The sequence below is a fragment of the Felis catus genome, chromosome E1, assembly GCF_018350175.1.
Source record: "Felis catus isolate Fca126 chromosome E1, F.catus_Fca126_mat1.0, whole genome shotgun sequence".
NCBI classification, from domain to species: Eukaryota; Metazoa; Chordata; class Mammalia; order Carnivora; family Felidae; genus Felis; species Felis catus.
Window position 1 is genome coordinate 25,448,739 of NC_058381.1, and position 21,176 is coordinate 25,469,914.

General features: G+C 39.4%; 1 long non-coding RNA gene across 1 annotated transcript in view; it reads left to right on the top strand.

The window, feature by feature from the left end:
• Nucleotides 1–21,176, top strand: part of LOC111557857 — a 41,275-nt gene that overhangs the window by 12,291 nt on the left and 7,808 nt on the right. Inside the window, exons 2-3 of the long non-coding RNA XR_006589753.1 lie at nucleotides 9,169–9,272; nucleotides 17,209–17,494. This is a non-coding gene — a long non-coding RNA (uncharacterized LOC111557857). The remainder of the gene's footprint in view (nucleotides 1–9,168; nucleotides 9,273–17,208; nucleotides 17,495–21,176) is intronic.

Consider the following 21,176-nt stretch of genomic DNA (forward strand, 5'->3'; position numbering starts at 1 on the left):
AAGTTCAGTGAGGAGAACTGGTTCCCTTTGGGATTTTGGATGGAGGATGGGAGAGGGAGATGGCTCTGGCCTTTGTTCCCCACCGAGCTAAGCTCTGTCTTCCAGGGCTCAACACCTCTCCCTCCTGGTGTCAGACTTAGTTTGAAAAATAATTGACTAGAGACTGGAAAGGCTCATTTCTGCTTCACTGTTGTTCTGTTGTTCCATTGGTTGGATGGAGTAGACACTTGATTTTTGGTGCCAGTGGTTATATTAAGCTATATTTCTTGGGGCAAGTAGTTATAAATGTGGGGTGTTGGCTTACTGTTACATAGTTACTGATAGCAGGGTACATTTCTAAAGTATAAATATATTGTTTTACTTCCCTGATTAAAGACCTCTCATGATTCATCATTGTCCAAATCATAAAGTCTACATTCTCCTAATTTGGCTTTTAAAGCCTTCACAATGGAATCCAAACCTACATTTCCTACCTCTTTCATTATTCTTACCCTGCCTTCTACCCCACTCCCCTATTTTTTGAAATCCAGTTTTCAATTATGCTAAAAAAACGGCCATTGCCTCATTAGGCAACACATGATGAATCGTGTTCTTGGCATTCTTATCAATATTGAGAACACCTATTTACCCTGAATTACTCAGAGTATATCCTGTCTGGGCTGTCAGGCAGCTCAAAGTTAACTTTGATGTCTATGCACTGAACTGCTATTACTCTTATTAATTACCCTGATTATCTTTTCCATTTCTTTGGACAAGATCTCTGTCCTTATATTTGAGATCATGCTTTTTTTAAAATTATAAAATGTACAGAGTATAGAAAAGATAAAGAAGAAAAATATTATATATTAGTTTTTAAAAAAAATAAATAATGCTGTCATTTTTTTAAAGGACTTAAGTGTATACAGCTTTACTCCTAGGTATATATCTAACAGAAATGTAGATATATATAAACTAAAGAAAAAAATGTAAAAGAAACAATAAAAAAATATTCATAATAAATCAAAACTAGAGACAACCAGTTACAGACTGCACAAATAAATTTTAGTGTATTCAATAAAAATACCATGTAAAAACAGAAATTAACAAATTATAGCAAGATTCAATGTGACTATATCTTACAAATAATGATGCTCAAAGAAGCCACATGAAAGAAAATATTCTGTATGGTTACACTTATATAAAGTTCAAACCAGGCAAAACTAATCTGTAGTGATAGAATGAAGGAAATGGTTATCTCTGGAGAAGATGCTTGTGACTAGGAAAGTGCATGAAGGGGCACCTGGACTGTTAGTGGGTGTAATTGCTTTGTAATAATTTATTGAGCTGAACATTGATGTGATAAAAAGATATTGATCTCATTATTTTTAATGGCTCCAGAGTCTTCCATTAGATGGATGTTTACTAATTTATTTAACAATTTCCTTTTTATTTGATATTTACATTGAACTTGGGTGGGTTTTTTTTTTAAGTTTTTTTAAAGTTCCTATTGTAATACTGCAGTGGACAACCTTCTACATGTATCTTTTTCCATGTATATGAATATGTCTGTAAGATACATTCCTAGTAAAGGAATTGATACTTTAAAAGAAGTACATGTTGTAAAGGTTGACGAGCATTGCCATATCACCCTGCAAAAAAAGCTGTACCAATTTGCATTTTCACTCACAGGACATGATTGCTCATTTCCATAACTTGAAAATTCACTTGGTAGTATTGGTCTTTTACACTGCCTCTCCGGTAGGTGAAATGAAAACATTTTCTTACTGCTGTATTCATTTGTATTTTTAAATTTTTGGCGATATTGAAAACCTTTTCATATTATTAGCCATTTGATTATTATTTTTCATGAGATGCCTGTTTATTTTTTTCTCCTTTTTTCTCCCTCTAGGGAATGATTTACTTCTAATAATATATATTAAGAATATATATATATATATTCTAATATATATAATTCTATATATACTTCTATATATACTATAATATAATAATGTATATATAATAATTCTATATATACTTCTAATAATATGTATTAAGAATAGGAACCCCGTATCAAGTGGTGCAAAATATTTCTCCTGGTTTGTCCTTTGTAGTTTGTCTTTGTTTATGGTTATTTTTGGCTTTGGAGGAATTTATATTTCTGTGTGTTCTGTTTTGTATTTTTGATGTTTTCTAGTGTCTTGTCAGACTTGAAGTCCACTAGGCAAGTTTTTCAGAATTTGTCATGTGCTGACCATTTTGTATCAGTTTTTCCTGGAACAGTGTAAACTTTGCATGTTCTAGGGAAGGAGATCAAGTAATATCAGACAAGTCCTACCCACACATCCTGGACTGGGCTCTCAGACACTGGTCTGGAGCAAGTAGGACAAGCAGTCTAGTTAGTTTAGCTCCTCAAAGCCTTTATGAATGCCTCTTTGATACTGGCCTCTGAAGCCTTCGAAATGGGTCAAGGCAGAACATTCACTTTTTATCCAACAGCTACATTATATACTACCTGAGAAGTCATGTTATTTTCTGCTCAGTTATATTTTCTATTTTTTTTTATTTATTTGAAGGAGAGAGAGGGAGAGAGAGAGAGAAAAGGAGAGGGAAAGAGAGAGAGGAGAGACAGAGAGAGAGGGAGATACAAAATCTGAAGCAGGCTCCAGGCTCTGAGCTGTCAGCACAGAGCCCAATGCAGGACTTGAACCCATGAACCTTGAGATCATGACTGGAGCCAAAGTCGGGGCTCAACTGACTGAGCCACCCAGGTGCCCCTTTTCTCACGTCTAGTTTATTAGATGACACCACCCAAATAATACTATGCTAGCTCTTTTTAAAATCATAACATTTGGATTTTAACAGAATGATCCCTTTTCCTTATGTTTTAAGAGAAATTGATGTTCCCCAAAATGAATCTGTTTCTTACTGCCAGAGAAAAATTAAAATCCCCCAATTTTCCCCTTCCCAATTCTGGATTTTAGCTGGAAAGGTCTCATTCAGGTACCTGCTTATCATCAGGGTTCTTTCTTTGACTACTACAGCTCTATCCATCTTTCACTAGACCCACTGTGGTTCTTCTCTTTCCAGAATGTGGCAATCCAATTCTATACTTTTCCTGAGTTTTAGAAGGACACATGAAAATGTTTCAGCATAATCCTCTAGTCCACAAAACTTCACTTCCTGAGCAACAGTGTTTTCCATAATCTAATAGCAGTCTAAATCCACAGACTAGGTGTCAATCTAGGAGAGTTTGCATTGCTGGGGCTAGAAAGTAGAGAAAATAAGAAAGGGCTTCCTTGTTTTAGATTTGCCGTGAGTCTTATCAGTTCCTTCCAGATATTCAGAACATACCATCTATGTAATGGAACTTCAAGTGGGAGGAGGTCCACAGTAAGAAGTTGTGACGCTAAGCTTCCCACGACCTGAGAAGAAAAATTTACCTCACATAGAAACTTCCCCTTCTCAAACAATAGCATCTGAATTACCTCTTTCTCTTTAAAAGAAAAAGAGAAAGGAAACTTGTAATAGTTATTCCTAAGACCCAGATTAATGGGCTTTGTTTTTTCCTGTCCACCATCCAACTATTTCCTGGTAAGAAGTAGCAGTTCTCTTCCCACTACATAAACCAGAGAGGCCAATCCTCCCTCCATCTTTCTCCTTCTTAGCAGCCAGAACACAAAATCAAACAAATGCTCCCATCCAGGGATTTGAGCCTTGATCCAGTGATGAAAAGATGAAGTGATGGTCAATTTCTTCACAAAAGGGGCTGTTGTTTAAAGACACCTAGGGGGCATCTGGGTGGTTCAGTTGGTTAAGCGTCATTGACTCTTGATTTTGACTCAGGTCATGATCTCAGTGTTCATGGGTTCAGGCTTCTGTGCTTACAGCATAGTCTGCTTGGCATTCTCTGCTCCTCCCCCACTCTCACGTGCTTGCTCTCTTTCTCTTTCAAAAATAAATAGATAAGGGGTGCCTGGGTGGCGCAGTCGGTTAAGCATCCAACTTCAGCCAGGTCATGATCTCGCAGTCCGGGAGTTCGAGCCCCACGTCGGGCTCTGGGCTGATGGCTCAGAGCCTGGAGCCTGTTTCCGATTCTGTGTCTCCCTCTCTCTGCCCCTCACCCGTTCATGCTCTGTCTCTCTCTGTCCCAAAAATAAATAAACGTTGAAAAAAAATAGATAAATATTTGGGGAGACTGGGTGGCTAAGTTGGTTGAGCGTCCAGCTAAGTTTGTTTTGGCTCAGGTCATGATCTCACAGTTTGTGAGTTCGAGCCCCACATGGGGCTTTGTTCTGGCAGTGCGGAGCCTGCTTGGAATTCTCTCTTTCTCCCACTCTCTCTGCCCCATCCCCTGCTCTCTTGCTCACTCTTTCTCAAAGGAAATAAACAAATAAACAAATAAACATTTAAAGATACCTAATTTGTGGTAATTTGCTATGGTAGCCCTAGGAAACAAATACAGGCACTTACAATTATTTTCATAATACTATACCCTTCTAACTCCTGTCTTGTGGTGAGCTTCTAGAGTGAGATATGAAGTCAATGAGCCTAAGGTCTGAAAACTTCCTCTTAACCCAGCATGTCCTTGGTGGGGCTCTAGGGAATGAGCTTTCCATTGTCAGCTGAGGATTGAACCCAGTCTGATGTAGGACCTTTTGTGGTGTTGTCATTTGTGGAGCTTTCTGGCTCCCATTTCATGTGTCTCAGTGTCTGTGGGTTCCCTTGGCTTCATATACATTCTAAGCCCAGCTTCATATACATCCTAAGCATGCTCCTTTATCATATGTCTTTATGTGTAAGATGGGCTTACACACACACACGCACACACGCACACACACAATTTTTTTTTTTTTTTTTTTTGCTTCTTCCAGAAGAGATTTTTCCACAACATAGAATTAGCTCTGAATCCCCCATTGTTTTGGAAAACAGGGGTAAAAGGGTGGGGACATCACTGTGTAATATCTGAAACAAAAGTCAGTAAGTTCTGATTGTAAGTTCAAAAGCCATTTCTGTATTGTAAAGCAAAAAATACTAAGAAAGTAAATAAAAACAGCCAGCAGAGAAGACCAGATAGGTAGAGACTGAGAAAGTGACTTCTTACTTCCATGACCACCCTCCTATCCCCACTCAGGGAGGTTAAATTTTTTTTTTCAACATTTTTATTTATTTTTGGGACAGAGAGAGACAGAGCATGAACGGGGGAGGGGCAGAGAGAGAGGGAGACACAGAATCGGAAACAGGCTCCAGGCTCCGAGCCGTCAGCCCAGAGCCCGATGCGGGGCTCGAACTCACGGACCGCGAGATCGTGACCTGGCTGAAGTCGGACGCTTAACCGACTGCGCCACCCAGGCGCCCCCCCACTCAGGGAGGTTAAAGTCCAAAGGGAAGAAGGACCAAGTAGAAACAAAACTAAACACACTATATTTTATTTAAAAAAATTTTTTTAAGTTTATGTACTTACTTTGAGAGAAAAAGAAAGTGTGAGTGGGCAAGAGGCAGAGAGGAGAGAAAGAAAATCTCAAGCAGGCTCTGCACTGCCAGCTTGGAGTCCAACATGGGTATTGAACCCACAAATTGTGAGATCATGACCTGAGCCAAAGTTGGATGCTTAACTGACTGAGCCACCCAGGTGCCCCTCAACACACTACAAGAATTAAGGCATAACTGAATTTGATTGTTTGCCTTAAATTGGCAAGATTGTTTTCTGCCTCAGGCAGGATGGAGACTCAAGGTCAGAAAATACACTTGAATTGTAGAGAATAGGTCTGCTTTATACACAGCCTGCACTTCTGGGAGCCTGAGAGGGAACACCTCCTTCATTGTACACTCTAGTGCCTCACTTACCAGCCCTGCTCTTTATTTACTGCTTTCAGAGGGCAGCTTTCTTTCTTCCTTTTTTTAATTTTTAAAGATTTTATTTTTAAAATCTCTATACCCAGCATGGGGCTAAACTTTACAACCCTGAGATCGAGTCACTTGCTCTACCAACTGAGCCAGCCAGGAGCCCCTCAGAGGGTAACTTTCCACAATTTCCTAAACTTTTTTCCAGGAAGAGATTCAGCGGCTTCTGAGGGTACTGCTTGATTCTTCGTTATATCTTTTGGGGTCCCCAATCCTCCCTGAAATAGTAACAATTGATGGACTGCCTGTTTTCCAAGACCATTATATCTGAGTAAAGATTTTTCATGTGCCCTTCACTTGTAAGAGCACAGTCTTTTTTTCTGATAGGGCTTTCTCCTCCCTCATGTCCTAATAACCCCTAGTCTATCCTCTGCCAATTCTGTATACAAACTGCTGTTTGCTTCTTTGTTTAAAATTTCCTATAGTCACAGGGACACCTGGGTGGCTTAGTCGGTTAAATGTCTGATTCTTGATCTTGGCTCAGGTCATGATCTCACTGTTTATGACTCCGAGCCCCAAATCCGGCTCTGCATTGATGGTGTGGAGCCTGCTTAGGATTCTCCACCCCGTCCCACCCCTCTCCCACTTGCACTCTCTCTCTCACTCTTTCTCTCTCTCTCTCTCGAAATAAATAAATAAACTTACTAAAAGTTTTTTCTGGTAGTCATTCTTCTTTCTGCCAGAGGCCCTTCCTCCATCTCTCTCAGCCTAACTCATAAGCTGAGGATTCCAAATGCAGATTCTCTTTAACTGAAATTTCATAAACCTAAAGGTCAAAAATGTCACTCATTTTTCTCCCACTTTTTTTCAAGAAGCCACACATGGTTCTCATGGATTTTTCCGTTCACTTTGTTGCATGGGCATCATGGATGTCTGAAACACAGAAGCATAAAGGCTTATCTAACAACTACTCAGAATTCCTAATCAGCAAAGAATGGGAAAGTGGTGGTGGTGGATCAGTTAAATTCCTTTGGATTTAAACAGAAAGTGACTGCTACATGCTAAGGGAAAGAGAAGAAATTCGATGTTGAAGCAGCTCATGGGCCTTGGAAAAAATAGTCTTGTTTTGTTTTGTTTTGTTTTGTTTGTGTGTGTGTTGCTGTTTTGACCATTTCAAAGTGTACAATTCAGTGGCACTAATTCTAATCACAGTGTTGTGCAATGTCACTACTATTTCTTTCCAAAACTTTTTTCATCACCCCAAACAGAAACTCTGTACTCATTAAGCAATAGCTTCCCCATCTCCCAACCTCCCAGACCCTGGTAACCTCTATTCTATTTTCTGTTTCTATGAACTTGACTATGCTAGGTACCTCATATAAGTGGACTCATACAATATTTTTCCTTTTGTGTTTGGCCTATTTCACTTAGCGTAATGTTTTCAAGTTTCATCCATGTTGTAGCATGTATCAGAATTTCATCCCTTTTTATACTTGTTTTTCTGTCTATCTGTGAGTGGACACTTGGGTTGCTTTTGGTGCTTGTGAATAATGCTGCTGTGAACATGGGTGTACAAATATCTAGTTGAATCCCTGTGTTCATTTCTTGTGGTCATATACCCCAAATTGGGCTGGCTGGATAATAGGGTAATTCTGTATTTAATTTTTTGAGGAATCGCCATACTATTTTCCATAAATTAATCTTCTAGTAACATTTATTTTTTACTGATTCCTTATGGGATTTAGAAAGTATTTCTTGGGGTGCCTGGGTGGCTCAGTCAGTTAAGCATCCGACTCTTGGTTTCGCTCAGGTCATGATCTCTTGATTCGTAATGGTTTGTAAGTTCAAATCCCGCAATTGGCTCTGTGCTGACAGTGCAGAGCCTGCTTGGGATTCTCTCTCTCTCCTTCTCTCTCTCTGTCCTTCCCCTGCTCTCCCTCTCTCTCAAAATAAATGAATAAATAAACTTAATTTTTAAATGAAGTATTTCTTAAATGTGATCATATCAGAAATCTTGGAATAAATAAAAGAATCTTGTCATTTTCCATCTGCAAAAGAATATGGGATTTTGCTAGGGATTACATCGAATCTTTAGATCACTTCAAGTAGTATTGACATCTTATCAGTATTAAGTCTTCTGATCCATTACATGAAATGTCTTTCTATTTGTTTAGGTCTCTAATTTTATCCAGCAATATTTGATAGTTTTAAGTATACAAGTCTTACACTTTCCTAGTTGAATTTATTCCCAAGTATTTTATTCTTTTTGATCCTATTACAAATAGAATTTCTTTTTTTGCCTGTTTGTTTTCAAGGAGCTTACTCTTTATTAGGAGTGTATATATACAAGCAACCTTTTTACATTAGTTTTTAATGTTAATTTATTTATTTTGAAGGAGAGAGAGAGAGAGAGAGCATGGAGGAGGGGCAGAAAGAGAGAAGGGAGAATCTCAAGCAGGCTCCACGCTGTCAACGTAGAGCCTGATGCCAGGCTCCATCTCATGAACCATGAGATCATGACCTGATCTGAAATCGAGTTGGACACTTAACCTACTGAGCCACCCAGGTGCCCCAGAAATCTTTTTTTTAAAGTGAGGCATAATTGACCTATAACATTGTATTGGTTTCAGGTGTACAAGATAACATTTTGATAATTGTATACATTGTGAAATGATCCCCACAGTAAGTCTAATATACCATCTGTCATCATACACACTTCAAAAAAATTTTTTTCTTGTGACAGGACTTCTAGAATCTACTCTCTTAGCAACTTGTAAATACCAGTATTATTAATTATAGTCGCTATGCTGCACATAACATTCCTATGAGTTATTTGGAATTGTTTTCTTAATTTCCTTTTTATATTGTTTGTAGCTAGTGTATAGATACAGAAGTGATTTTTGTGTTTTTATTTTGTATCTTGTAATATTACTAATGTCATGCATTAGCTCTAACAGGTTTTTTTGGCAGATGGACTCTTTAGGGTGTTCTACATATAAGATCATACCATCTGCAAGTAGAGACAGTTCTACCTCTTCCTTTATAATTTGGATACCTTTTCTTTCTTTCTTTCTTTCTTTCTTTCTTTCTTTCTTTCTTTCTTTCTTTCTTAATCACTCTGCCTAGATTGGAAAGAATAGACCCTAGAGCAGTCCAGGTACCTCAGAAAACTTCTTGTTATGCTGACATAGGGCATCTCCATTCTAGACTGTTTCTATGTGTCTCCATTCAAAATTGCAATTCCTGGGAGATAGAATCTGCACATGTTCATGACTGCTGGTGCCCTAATCCCTGCAGGTGAGGTGTTATGATTAACCTAGTTTGGTCATATGCCTTCTCTCTGCCTAGAACGTGAGTCTGCTAGCAGAAGAAAGTGATGGCAGAGATGCCAAGCAGATAAAAGCAATAAGTACTTCAGTAATTGAGGATCCCACAAAGAAACCACCCATCAGGTCTGTATAAATTTGATTGAGGTTGTCTGTTTTCTTGTTGATTTTCTAGAGATAAGTAAAAAGTTCAATCTTAGTACTTTGCTGTCAACTGGATGGATTAGGATTTTGGTGAGGCAATAAGAAAATTCTTTGTTTGGGATCAAAGAATTATACCTAATATCCAAGAGAAGATGGGAGAGTTCAGGTACTCCTAACTAAATAGAACCTGCCCGTGATCCTATGAACAATCAGGATCATTAAGTCCATCATGTACTAAGATCTAGAACCCAGATGATACCTTAGTATTACTCACTGTAGACTAGCAACAGAAATCTCTCTTACATCCTGATGATATGTAGTATCTTTCTTTTCTGCTAACAAGTGTCCTCAGGGACCTGGTTTCTTCAGAAGAGACACACCCTCTCTGAAACTGGATGTCAATTTTAGAACTTTGGATCATTCTCCAATTAGGCAAGAGCAAATTTTGTAACATAATGTTATCCATTCTATTTTGAAAATGCCCTCTGGTGGACAGAACTAGTATCGTTTTCCTTTGTAACAGTTAACAACAGTCATTGAAGATAATAGAATAGGCATAGGGAGTGAACAAACCCCTCTACTTGGGTTCACTCTCCGTGTAATCTAGCCAAAATGGCCTTTGATGACCACCACCATTTTTCTTGTCTTTTCTGCTTCCCTCTAAATTAATCATAATACAATTATTAAGAGGAAAATATTTGTTTTTCCAATTTATGTTATCATGCTGTCCAAGTTTTTAGGTATTGTGGTAGCAAGATATTTTGGGAAGGTATATGCAGTAAAGGTCAAGCGCTATGCAATTATGGGAAGTTAGTCATTAAAAAATTTTTTTAATGTTTATTTTTGAGAGAGAGAGAGAGAGAGAGAGAGCAGGGGAGGGGAAGAGACAGAGGGAAACACGGAATTTGAAGCAGGCTCCAGACTCTGAGCTGTCAGTACAGAGCCCAACATGGGGCTCAAACCCACAAACTGTGCAAGATCATGGCCTGAGCATGTGCAAGATCAGACTCTAAACTGACTGATTCACCCAGGCACCCCAGGAAGTTAGTTACTAGTATATCCACTCTCCAACAGCATAGAATGCCTGTGCTCACCAGGAAAACCACTAACCCAAAAATCCTATATATCATCTAAGAATTAAATAGATGCCTTATTACTTGCAAAAAGTATAAATCATGACTGTTTCCACGCATAAGAGTAGCAACCAAAAGCTCTGGAAGTTTTTTTAAACAAAGGTAAGAAGCATTCCTTGACCTCAGACATTGAACCATTTTAGACAAGATCCTTGAAATCTTATCTTGAGAAATGTCAGAGAAAAACTGAAATCCAATCTGGGTTTAAACAGAAAAACTATCTGAAACTTATAGAAGCACTTGAAACATCAAATTATCAGTGACTACACTTTTCTTGAGTCATGTAGAAGCCCTTTTGTGTTTCTTCCCTCCTGTTGATCTATCTCCTAGGGTTAGTGGAATAGTACATTTCTCCCTCTCTCCCAGCCAGGAATTTCATATTTGAATGTTGTCAGTTAGAGGAAGTGACAGAAATAAACACCCATTATAAGTTGTCATCAATAATAGTTTCTGATGAGAAAGTTTTAGAAATAAGGGGAGGGGTCTATGGCAGACCCTCTGGGCTTGCTCCTTATATCCCCTCAACTCATCTCTGCTTTCAGTCACAGCTGTAGTGGATAGTTCTGTGTGAGTCAGGTGTGTTTAGCGCTGACAGTGCCCATGGCCATATAGTGTGCATCTTCCATATTCTGCCCTAGGACAGTCCCCAGTGCCACAGGAGTCTGCTAGACCCATAGACAAGTGCAGTCCAGGGCAAACTCATCTGAAGGGGAATGAGAGGGGATGATGATCCAGGCTCCCATCCTTCAGACGGACCATTCTGAGAGGCATCCTGTAGTTTCTCAGGAGGTCCTGGCTAACTGGAGCCCCTGTTGCCCACAAAAACAATCTAGTTAATGACCTTTATGTGATCTTTTCCTTCTCTATTTCATTCTCCTCAGTCCCTCCTGTGATTATCTTCCAAACAAACTACCTTTACCCAATTCCTTCTCGCAGGTTCTGCTTTCAGATGAACTGAATAGTCATCATTGGTATTTGAGTTCTCTGTGCAGGAACCCAGATATCTTGGCACTTGGTCCCTCCAGGGAACCATGTGGCTGGGGATATGTGGGAACAAACTGATGGCTTTGAGTATAGGATAATACTGCAGTGAACAGAGACAGATAAGGGAGGAGAGAAAAGAATTCAGACCTGGACAAGGCAGAAGAGGAAGGGTTTTCATGGAATGGAGAAGAGGATCAGTGGGGGTCCTGGACAATCCAAAAGGAGCATACACCTTCACTCTAGAAAGGAGACTAGCTCAAGACTGTACTGAGGCTACACTGACATAAAACTCCCCCTTCCTATTCTTCCCTAATTCTTATTCTGATATGATCTGTGAGCCCCAGACACGTGCAGGAACATACAACAATGGCTATTACCTTCATTCCAGGGATGATATATGACAAATATGAAACTTCTAAGGAGAGAAGGGAGTGCATGGGTCAGACCCTATAGCCAAGAATCCCTAGTTCATTCCTACCCTTCCTTAACCCCTTATCTCCCTGCTTTTTTTGATATTCCCAGCTGGTCATCAGGTAGACATTCATGATAGGTTATAGGAAGGCAAAGGGCATTGAGCTCTTCACTTTTACCCTGTATATGTGATTCTCGGGTTCAGGAGTTGTGGTGCAGCCTCAATGCTAGGTCACTTTTGTACCCTTATATGATCGCACTGTTATTTTGCTTTCTCCATTTCTCCCTCTAATTTGTCCAGAGGAGTAATTCTCTTCTTGTACTCTTTGGGAATGGGGTTCTAGATACTGTTACTCATTCCCTAAACATATGAAGAAAAATTAAAATCCATTAGGAACAGACTTCAAACCTCAAGCAGTCTCTAAGACAGACTCAGCTTTCACTTTTGCTTGCAAAGAGCCTTAAAGTCAGCCTGAAATTAGTAACTAGAATCTTCTCCATTCCCATGTGTCTCCCTGGGCATGTGCACAGCCTTGTGCATTTGCACAGTCTTATTTATTTATTTAATTTATTCATTCATTCATTCATTACTTTTTATTTATTTCATTTATTTTTGAAGATTTTATTTTATTTATTTATTTATTTATTTATTTATTTATTTATTTATTTTTAATTTTTTTTCAACGTTTATTTATGTTTGGGACAGAGAGAGACAGAGCATGAACGGGGGAGGGGCAGAGAGAGAGAGGGAGACACAGAATCGGAAACAGGCTCCAGGCTCTGAGCCATCAGCCCAGAGCCTGACGCGGGGCTCGAACTCCCGGACCGCGAGATCGTGACCTGGCTGAAGTCGGACGCTTAACCGACTGCGCCACCCAGGCGCCCCTGTAAATTTTAAAAAATAAAAAATAAAGTTAAATTACAAAAAAAAAAAAGAGAAAGAAATGAACAAAGAACAAAAAGAGAGAGACCAATCAAAAAATAAATAAATAGGGTAACACACACACACCACATTTTCTTTATCCCTTCATCCATCAGTGGACATTTGGGCTCTTTCCATACTTTGGCTATTGTTGATAGTGCTGCTATAAACATGGGGGTGCATGTGTCCCTTCGAAACAGCACACCTGTATCCCGTGGATAAATGCCTAGTAGTGTAATTGCTAGGTTGCAGGGTAGTTCTATTTTTAGTTTTTTGAGGAACCTCCAGACTGTTTTCCAGAGTGGCTGTACCAGCTTGCATTCCCACCAACAATGCAAAAGAGATTCTCTTTCTCCGCATCCTCGCCAACATCTGTCGTTGCCTGAGTTGTTAATGTTAGCCATTCTGACAGGTGTGAGGTGGTATCTCATTGTGGTTTTGATTTATATTTCCCTGATGATGAGTGATGTGGAGCATTTTTTCATGTGTTGGTTGGCCATCTGGATGTCTTCTTTGGAGAAGTGTCTATTCATGTCTTTTGCCCATTTCTTCACTGGATTATTTGTTTTTTGGGTGTTGAGTTTGATAAGTTCTTTATAGATTTTGGATACTAACCCTTTATCTGATATGTCATTTGCAAATATCTTCTCCCATTCCATCAGTTGCCTTTTAGCTTTGCTGATTGTTTGCTTTGCTGTGCAGAAGCTTTTTATTTTGATGAGGTCCCAAGAGTTCATTTTTGCTTTTGTTTCCCTTGCCTCTGGAGATGTGTTGAGTAAGAAGTTGCTGCGGCCAAGATCAAGGAGGTTTTTGCCTGCTTTCTCCTTGAGGATTTTGATGGCTTCCTGTCTTACATTGAGGTCTTTCATCCATTTTCAGTTTCTTTTTGTGTATGGTGTAAGAAAGTGGTCCAGGTTCATTCTTCTGCATGTCGCTATCTAGTTTTCCCAGCACCACTTGCTGAAGAGACTGTCTTTATTCCATTGGATATTCTTTCCTGCTTTGTTAAAGATTAGTTGGCCATACATTTGTGGGTCCATTTCTGGGTTCTCTATTCTGTTCCACTGATCTGAGTGTCTGCTCTTGTGCCAGTACCATACTGTCTTGATGGTTACAGCTTTGTAATATAGCTTGAAGTCTGGGATTGTGATGCCTCCTGCTTTGGTTTTCTTTTTCAAGATCGCTTTGGCTATTCGGGGTCTTTCCTGGTTCCATACAAATTTTAGGATTATTTGTTCTAGCTCTGTGAATAATGCTGGTGTTACTTTGATAGGGATTGCATTGAATATGTAGATTGCTTTGGGTAGTATTGACATTTTAACAATATTTGTTCTTCCTATTGAGGAGCATGAAATTTTTTTCCATTTCCTTGTGTCTTCTCCAATTTCTTTCATAAGCTTTCTATAGTTTTCAGTGTATAGATTTTCACCTCTTTGGTTAGATTTATTCCTAGGTATTTTATGGTTTTTGATACAACTGGAAATGGGATCGATTCCTTGATTTCTCTTTCTGTCGCTTCATTGTTGGTGTATAGGAATGCAACCGATTTCTGTGCATTGATTTTGTATCCTGCAACTTTGCTGAATTCATGAATCAGTTCTAGCAGTTTTTTTGGTGGAATCTTTTGGGTTTTCCATATAGAGTATCCTGTCACCTATGATGAGTGAAAGTTTGACCTCCTCCTGGCTGATTTGGATGCCTTTTATTTCTTTGTGTTGTCTGATTGCAGAGGCTAAGACTTCCAATACTATGTTGAATAACAGTGGTGAGAGTGGACATCCCTGTCTCATTCCTGATCTTAGGGGGAAAGCTCTCAGTTTTTCCCCATTGAGGATGATATAAGCATTGGGTTGCTCGTATATGGCTTTTATGATCTCGAGGTATGCTCCTTCTATCCCTACTTTCTTGAGTATTTTTATCAAGAAAGGATGCTGTGTTTTGTCAAATGCTTTCTCTGCATCTATTGAGAGAATCATATGGTTCTTGTCCTTTCTTTTATTGATGTGATGAATCACGTTAATTGTTTTACGGATACTGAACCAGTCCTGCATCCCAGGTATAAATCCCACTTGGTCGTGGTGAACAATTTTTTTAATGTATTGTTGGATCCGGTTGTCTAATATCTTGTTGAGGATTTTTGCATCTATGTTCATCAGGGAAATTGGTCTATAATTCTCCTTTTTAGTGGGGGTCTCTGTCTGGTTTTGGAATCAGGGTAATGCTGGCTTCATAGAAAGAGTTTGGAAGTTTTCCTTCCATTTCTATTTTTTGGAACAGTTTCAAGAGAATAGGTGTTAACTCTTCCTTAAATGTTTGGTAGGATTCCCCTGTAAAGCCATCTGGCCCTGGACTCCTGTTTTTTGGCAGATTTTTTATTACTAATTCGATTTCCTTACTGGTTATGGGTCTCTTCTAATTTTCTATTTCTTCCTGTTTCAGATTTATTCTTTCTTTCTTTCTTTCTTTCTTTCTTTCTTTCTTTCTTTCTTTCTTTCTTTCCTTTTTTCTTTCTTTCTTTCTTTCGTTTTTAAATATTTTATTTTTAAGTAATCTCTACACCCAATGTGGGGCTCAAACTCACAACGCTGAGATTAAGAGTCGCACGCTGTACCGACCGAGCCAGCCAGGTGCCCCTACACAGTCTTTCAGATCTCCTGGAATATGATGTAGATTTTCAGAGTTCCCTATGGTTATCCAGTTCTGCAGGATGTACTCTAAAATTCCTATCCTGTCTCTTGCTAACTGCAACCAAAAAAGCAAAGACTTACGCAGCAGCAATGTTGCCAGTAGATGGCTATTATTTTTGAAGATGCCCTGGGAGTAGGGCTTTTCTTTTTTTTTCTTTCTACTGAGCTGAAAGAATTCTGAGTTAAATCAAACAGCCAGAACAACCTAAAGAAAGATTTTCCAGGGAGCTGCAAAGTTTGGACAAAGACACTGTCTGTGCTCTGAGGATGTTGCTTTTAACTGAGCTCCACAAGAGGTCAGTCCTCTCCATTGGCCATGAGACTGCTGACTTTTTTTTACCACAAAGTGAGCTGGGAATGGAGGGTGGATGGAAATAGCATCCCATCCACAAGTTAAAATACCCTAGATCCCACTTTCTAACCGAAGTTCAGTAGTTTCTCTTCAATAGATGACTTCCAGTTTGTTCTGTGGTTCTGGTTAATTTCCAAAATTCTAAAATGGTTCACTTTAGTTGTTTTGCCAGTATCTTCATTGTTTTTGTGGAAAAGTAAGTTTCACTGAGGTCCTCATTCTGCTATTCTGGAAGTTGATTTCCCGGCAAGCTCATTCCGAAACATGGTTCTTCTCACATATCCTACATCTCTGCAACAGAGCTTTTATTTAAAGTTTGTGCTGCTTCCATCAGACTCAAGGTCAGAATGCGAGTCTTTGTCACAGCATGATTTAAAATTATTTTGATGTGAAATATCCCAGTTATCTTTAAGGTGTATGGTTCTCTTAAATGGAACTTCCAGAGATCACTGGAACATATTTCATCAAGAGCATCCCACTAGCCTGCTGTGCAACAGAAGATTGCTTACTGACAGCAGACCCTGACAGAAGGTGATCACTTGAGTGCTGTCAAGTTCTCTGTACAACTGCCCTAGCTGAAAAAAATCCCAGTAGATTCTTCTCGTTCTGTTTTCATCCTATCGCCCAGGATGTGTTCTTGACCCATCATTGCTACCTTTGGGGAAGGGAAAAGTATCATGGGCTATTTGGAATGAAGTGCTAATCTTTCCTGCTTAGCTCTGGACCTTTCACTTGGCATTAGTGGAGCCAATCAATAATGCCTTTTTTGCAGACTTCTCAGTCCCTCCCCTAAGAATCAGTTCATATCATTTCCATGTCATTCATGACTTTACAGCTAGGACATGAACTATGCCTTTTTCAGGTCCTAGGTGCTAGTCTGACAGAAGTTTTCTGTCTTTAATGAGCTTGTTGTTACCCTCCAACAATTGAGAGTGGGTGAAAGACATATACACCTACTCCCCTATCTCTATGGAGCTGATTGAAATAATCAAAGAAAATAACACCAATGATGAAATGATGGAAGGGAGATGTGGATATATTCCACAATCATAGAAGAATTTTTGGTAGATAATGGCCACCTAGGACTCAATGTAAGGCAAAAACCCATACATATCATTCTCAAGAGAGTAGTGTAGTATCATGAAAACTAAGCAGAGGAAATCCTGGCAGAGCCACACTAGTACCTACTAATCTAAAAAATAAAATCTCCTAGAAAAAACTGTTTTTTGGAGGGATTGAGGCCATTATTACTTGGAAACTCTTTTGATGCTGCAGATAAATAGCACCTGAAGGCCGTTGCAGAATTTAGAAAAGGAGGCCATGAAAACAAAACAAAACAAAAAAACTGTGTAGACATCTTTCCCTGACTGTACCTCTCATTAGAGCAGGTAGTTCATCTCAACACTGGAAGAAGTTTCTTTATTTTCAGGGACAACTGACCCTGTGAGGCAGCTACCCTCAGCACAACTTACAAAACAGCCAGGAAGGAAGTCATACACCTGTCCCAAAAGCAGAAACCAGGCCAAACAGAAAATTGATACCAAAAACTGTTACCTACGGCAGCAATTTGAACAAACAATGGGAAAAGTTCTACCAAGACAAAGTTTTGAATAAGAAGACCCATGACTCTGACTTCCTCTCAACCCTGTGCAGGATGCTGAAACACTGAACTGGTGATTTAAACCCACATAATGAAGGACTCCCACAGCAGCCAGGTAAATAGTGAGGGACCCAAGAAAAATAAAGACACGGTATTTTTAGTCAATTATCATGTCTATCTAAATCAGGGGTTGGCAAGGTTTTTCTTAAAGGGCCAGAGAGGTAAATATTTTAGGCTTTGTGGGCCAAAAGACACAATCAAGACTATTATACAGATACTTATATAACCATCTAAAATGTAATCATTTAAAAATATAAAAACATTTCTCAGGTTGTGGGCTGTAAAAACAAAACAGGTGGCTGGCCAGTTATGGCCCATGGGCTCTAGCTTGCTGATCTAGACTTATCCTCTCTCAAATATGAATAATGAGGGAAGACACTGAGTCTGTGATTCTTATGAAACATAGGAGAAAAAGATAAACAGAGCATACACAAGATATATAAACATTAGTTAAGATACTTCTGGTCGTGACAGAAATCCAATCCATACTAGCTTAAGTAGAAAAAGACTATCAATTCAGATAACTGAGGATGGGTGCTTCAAAAGGAGGGACAATATCATACTTTTTATCCCTTCTCTTATCTCATCTGCTTCTCTATGATTTTGTCACTTTCCTTCTGCATATGTAAATTAAAAGAAATATGTGTTATGTCAGAAATTTAGATTAAGTGAAAGATTTGGGGAAAATAAAAATGACTAAAATTGACCAAAAGAAGATCTGAACAAAGGTATAACATGAAAGTGATTTCAAAACTAGTCAAGAGTGAGCTGCAGAGTGGGTAGCTCTGGACTTCAGGGGGCTGGAGGTGAGTGGGGGAAGCTTGGGATGGTGGGAGAGAAGAATAGGAGGGGACTGACCAAGGACAAAGTATAAGATTCTTGAGCATTACTCTGCGCCTGCAGATCCAGAAATTTGTTAGCAGCATCTACCTTCATGGCATTTCTCATCATTCTCAGTATGGGGCAGAGAAAAGGGCACAGAATTTATTTTAGAGATTCTGTTTTAATGTGTAGGCTGATTGAAGAAGGAAGGGATGTGAGGGAGGTGACAGTTCTGAAAGAATAGCTGAGGTGACAAGCCATGGAGGTTAGACTAAAGAGTGAAAGAAGTGAGGCAACAATGGGGCTGGTGGGTGGGGAAAAGAAGAAAGATCAAGAAGCTATAAGTATTTAACAGTTAAACCTCAATAAATATGGAAAATGAAAATAAACTATAGGTCTCTCTGTATGACCTAAGAACAATAGTAATGAAAGTTAGAGCAGGTAAAAGGTGGAAGACAGAGAATGGTAGGTACATTAGAGTCAAAGATTTCTAATGTGGAGCAGTTTCTAGCATGGTCATGTGTGAGTCTGGTTGACCTGGAGTGAAGGATGTATGTCACTTGAGTTGAGAAAGTCATGGAAGTGTGAGGTTTAGGGGTTTAATGGTTCTTCCAAAAGAAAGTTATCAGAGTGCTGGCACAATATGGGATTTAGAGGTAGATAGAAGCCTAGTGCTACATGCTATTCTTATAAGTGTAGAACAGTAACCATAAACTGGAAGATAAGAGAGAAAGTGGTAGAGGGATTTTTACCCATCTGAGAGGAATACTGGTTTGGCAATAATGGAAATGAGAAAAATTCAAAATTCCCTCAGCCCCTATACTGTGTGGATTATGGGAGACCACAAGCCCCCTAACTTCAACAGGATAGCAACCAGAATAGGATTTTCAGGATAAGACAAGAAGGAAAGGAGGAAGGGAAGAATATAGGAGAGAAGAGTGTGGGAAAGTTTGTTTATAATGGAAATAAATGCCCAGAAGGCATAGTGGAAAAGTAATTTAGGCAAGGGAGCAGTGGGATGATGAGTCAGGAAAGAGACAATAAAGTGGTTTTGGTTTGGAAGTATGGAAAAGAAAAGAAAAAAAGAATGGGAGATATAGAGGTTAAATGATGAGTTGCCTATATTTTGGGCAAAATCCGAGAATGATAGGTGAGTTCAACTGGCCTCTAGATGAAATCCTGGTGTCTGGCTTCAGGAGATCTCCTAAGATGGCTATATCTAGATAAGGTCTCAGTGGATTTGTATCATGATATCCAAGCTGGGGAGCTGAGGCAATCATATTGGAGCCAGTCTAGTTTGGCTCTATCATTGAATAACTTCCAAGCTATTGTATATAGTGAGTGTTCAATGTGTATTAGTTATTTGTCCCATTTCAACAGTCCTAGGACTGGGGTGGGAGTTGCCTATCCCATAGTGTGATGGGAATGGCCTATCCTAGGGAACTGGAATAGCAGAGACCATCCTGCCCAAAGGCAAGGGTATTGACCAGATGAACTTAATTTTGGGTAGGAAAGTGTGTTTGTTGAAGAGGAGGTAGAGGGAAGAATTCATTGTACTCTATCCCATGAAACATGTCCAAAAGAGTCACTCACTGAAAAGTCTATGAGACTCAAGCTTCTGAAAAGAACATAGGGAAATCATTTCATTACCAGATGAGGTGGAAGAAATGTCTTTTAAACAGAATTTCCCTGCCCCTCTCACTCCCTACCATCATCTCCATCTAATCAATCTACAATTGTGACATTTCCTTACCTCACTTCATCTTCTGAATCTTTTCCCACAGATCTAATCTCAATGATGTTGTCACTTCTCCTGCGATTTTATTGTGTTGTAGTGTATGTTTGTTTATTGATTTGTTTCCTCCTCTCTTTACTATGCTGTAGTAGAGAGGGTGCTGAGCGGGAGGGGGCAGAGAGAGAGGGAGAGAGAGAATCCCAAGCAGGTTCTGTGCTGCCAGCACAGGGCCTGATGTGGGGCTCAAACTCAAAACTGTGAGAACATGAACTGAGCTGAAATCAAGAGTCAGAGGCTTAACCGACTGAGCCACCCAGACAACCCTACACCATGTTTCTGGAAGTAATTAATTTCATTCTAAAATGTAGGAAATAGGAAAACTTCCTTGACTCCCAGCAAATTTTTAACTTCTTTTCTTATCTATTAGGGGCACCTGGGTGGCTCAGTCGGTTAGGCATCCGACTTTGGCGTGGGTCATAATCTCAAGGTTCATGAGTTTGAACCCAATGTCAGGCTCTGTGCTGACAGCTCAGAGCCTGGAGCCTGCTTCAGATTCTGTGTCTCCCTCTCTCTCTGTCCCTCCCCTGCTCATACTCTGTCTCTCTCTCTCTCTCTTAAAAGTAAATAAATATTAAAAAAATAGTATTAGTATTTACCTTTGCAAAGCTATTGTATTAAGCATACAAGGAACCCAGCATGAAATAGACAAATAGTGACCAGTATTATAATTTTAATTCCCCATAAACTATACTTTTTTAAGTATAATAGTCCAGTTGAATAAGAATAAATAGTTGGCAACCTAAATAGGAGACTATTGAGAGTTTGTGTGAAGTAATATGCTTAAAGCTAATCTCTGTTTAATTGGTACTACACCCTAGGGATCACCACTTGGGATCTGAACAAAACTGAAAGAGGTTGTTCCTGAAACCATATCCTAGATTCTGGAATCCCAAAATTCATTAATACCAAATGGAAGTTAGCCATTTCAGGGTTGCCTGGGTGGCTTAGTCATTTGGGTGTCGGATTTCAGCCCAGATTATGATCTTGCACAGATCGTGGGTCTGAGCCCTGCGTCAGGCTCTGTGCTAACAGTTCAGAGCCTGGAGCCCGCTTCAGATTCTGTGTCTCCCTCTCTCTCTCTGCCCCTCCCCTACTCATGCTCTGTCTCCCAAGAATAAAT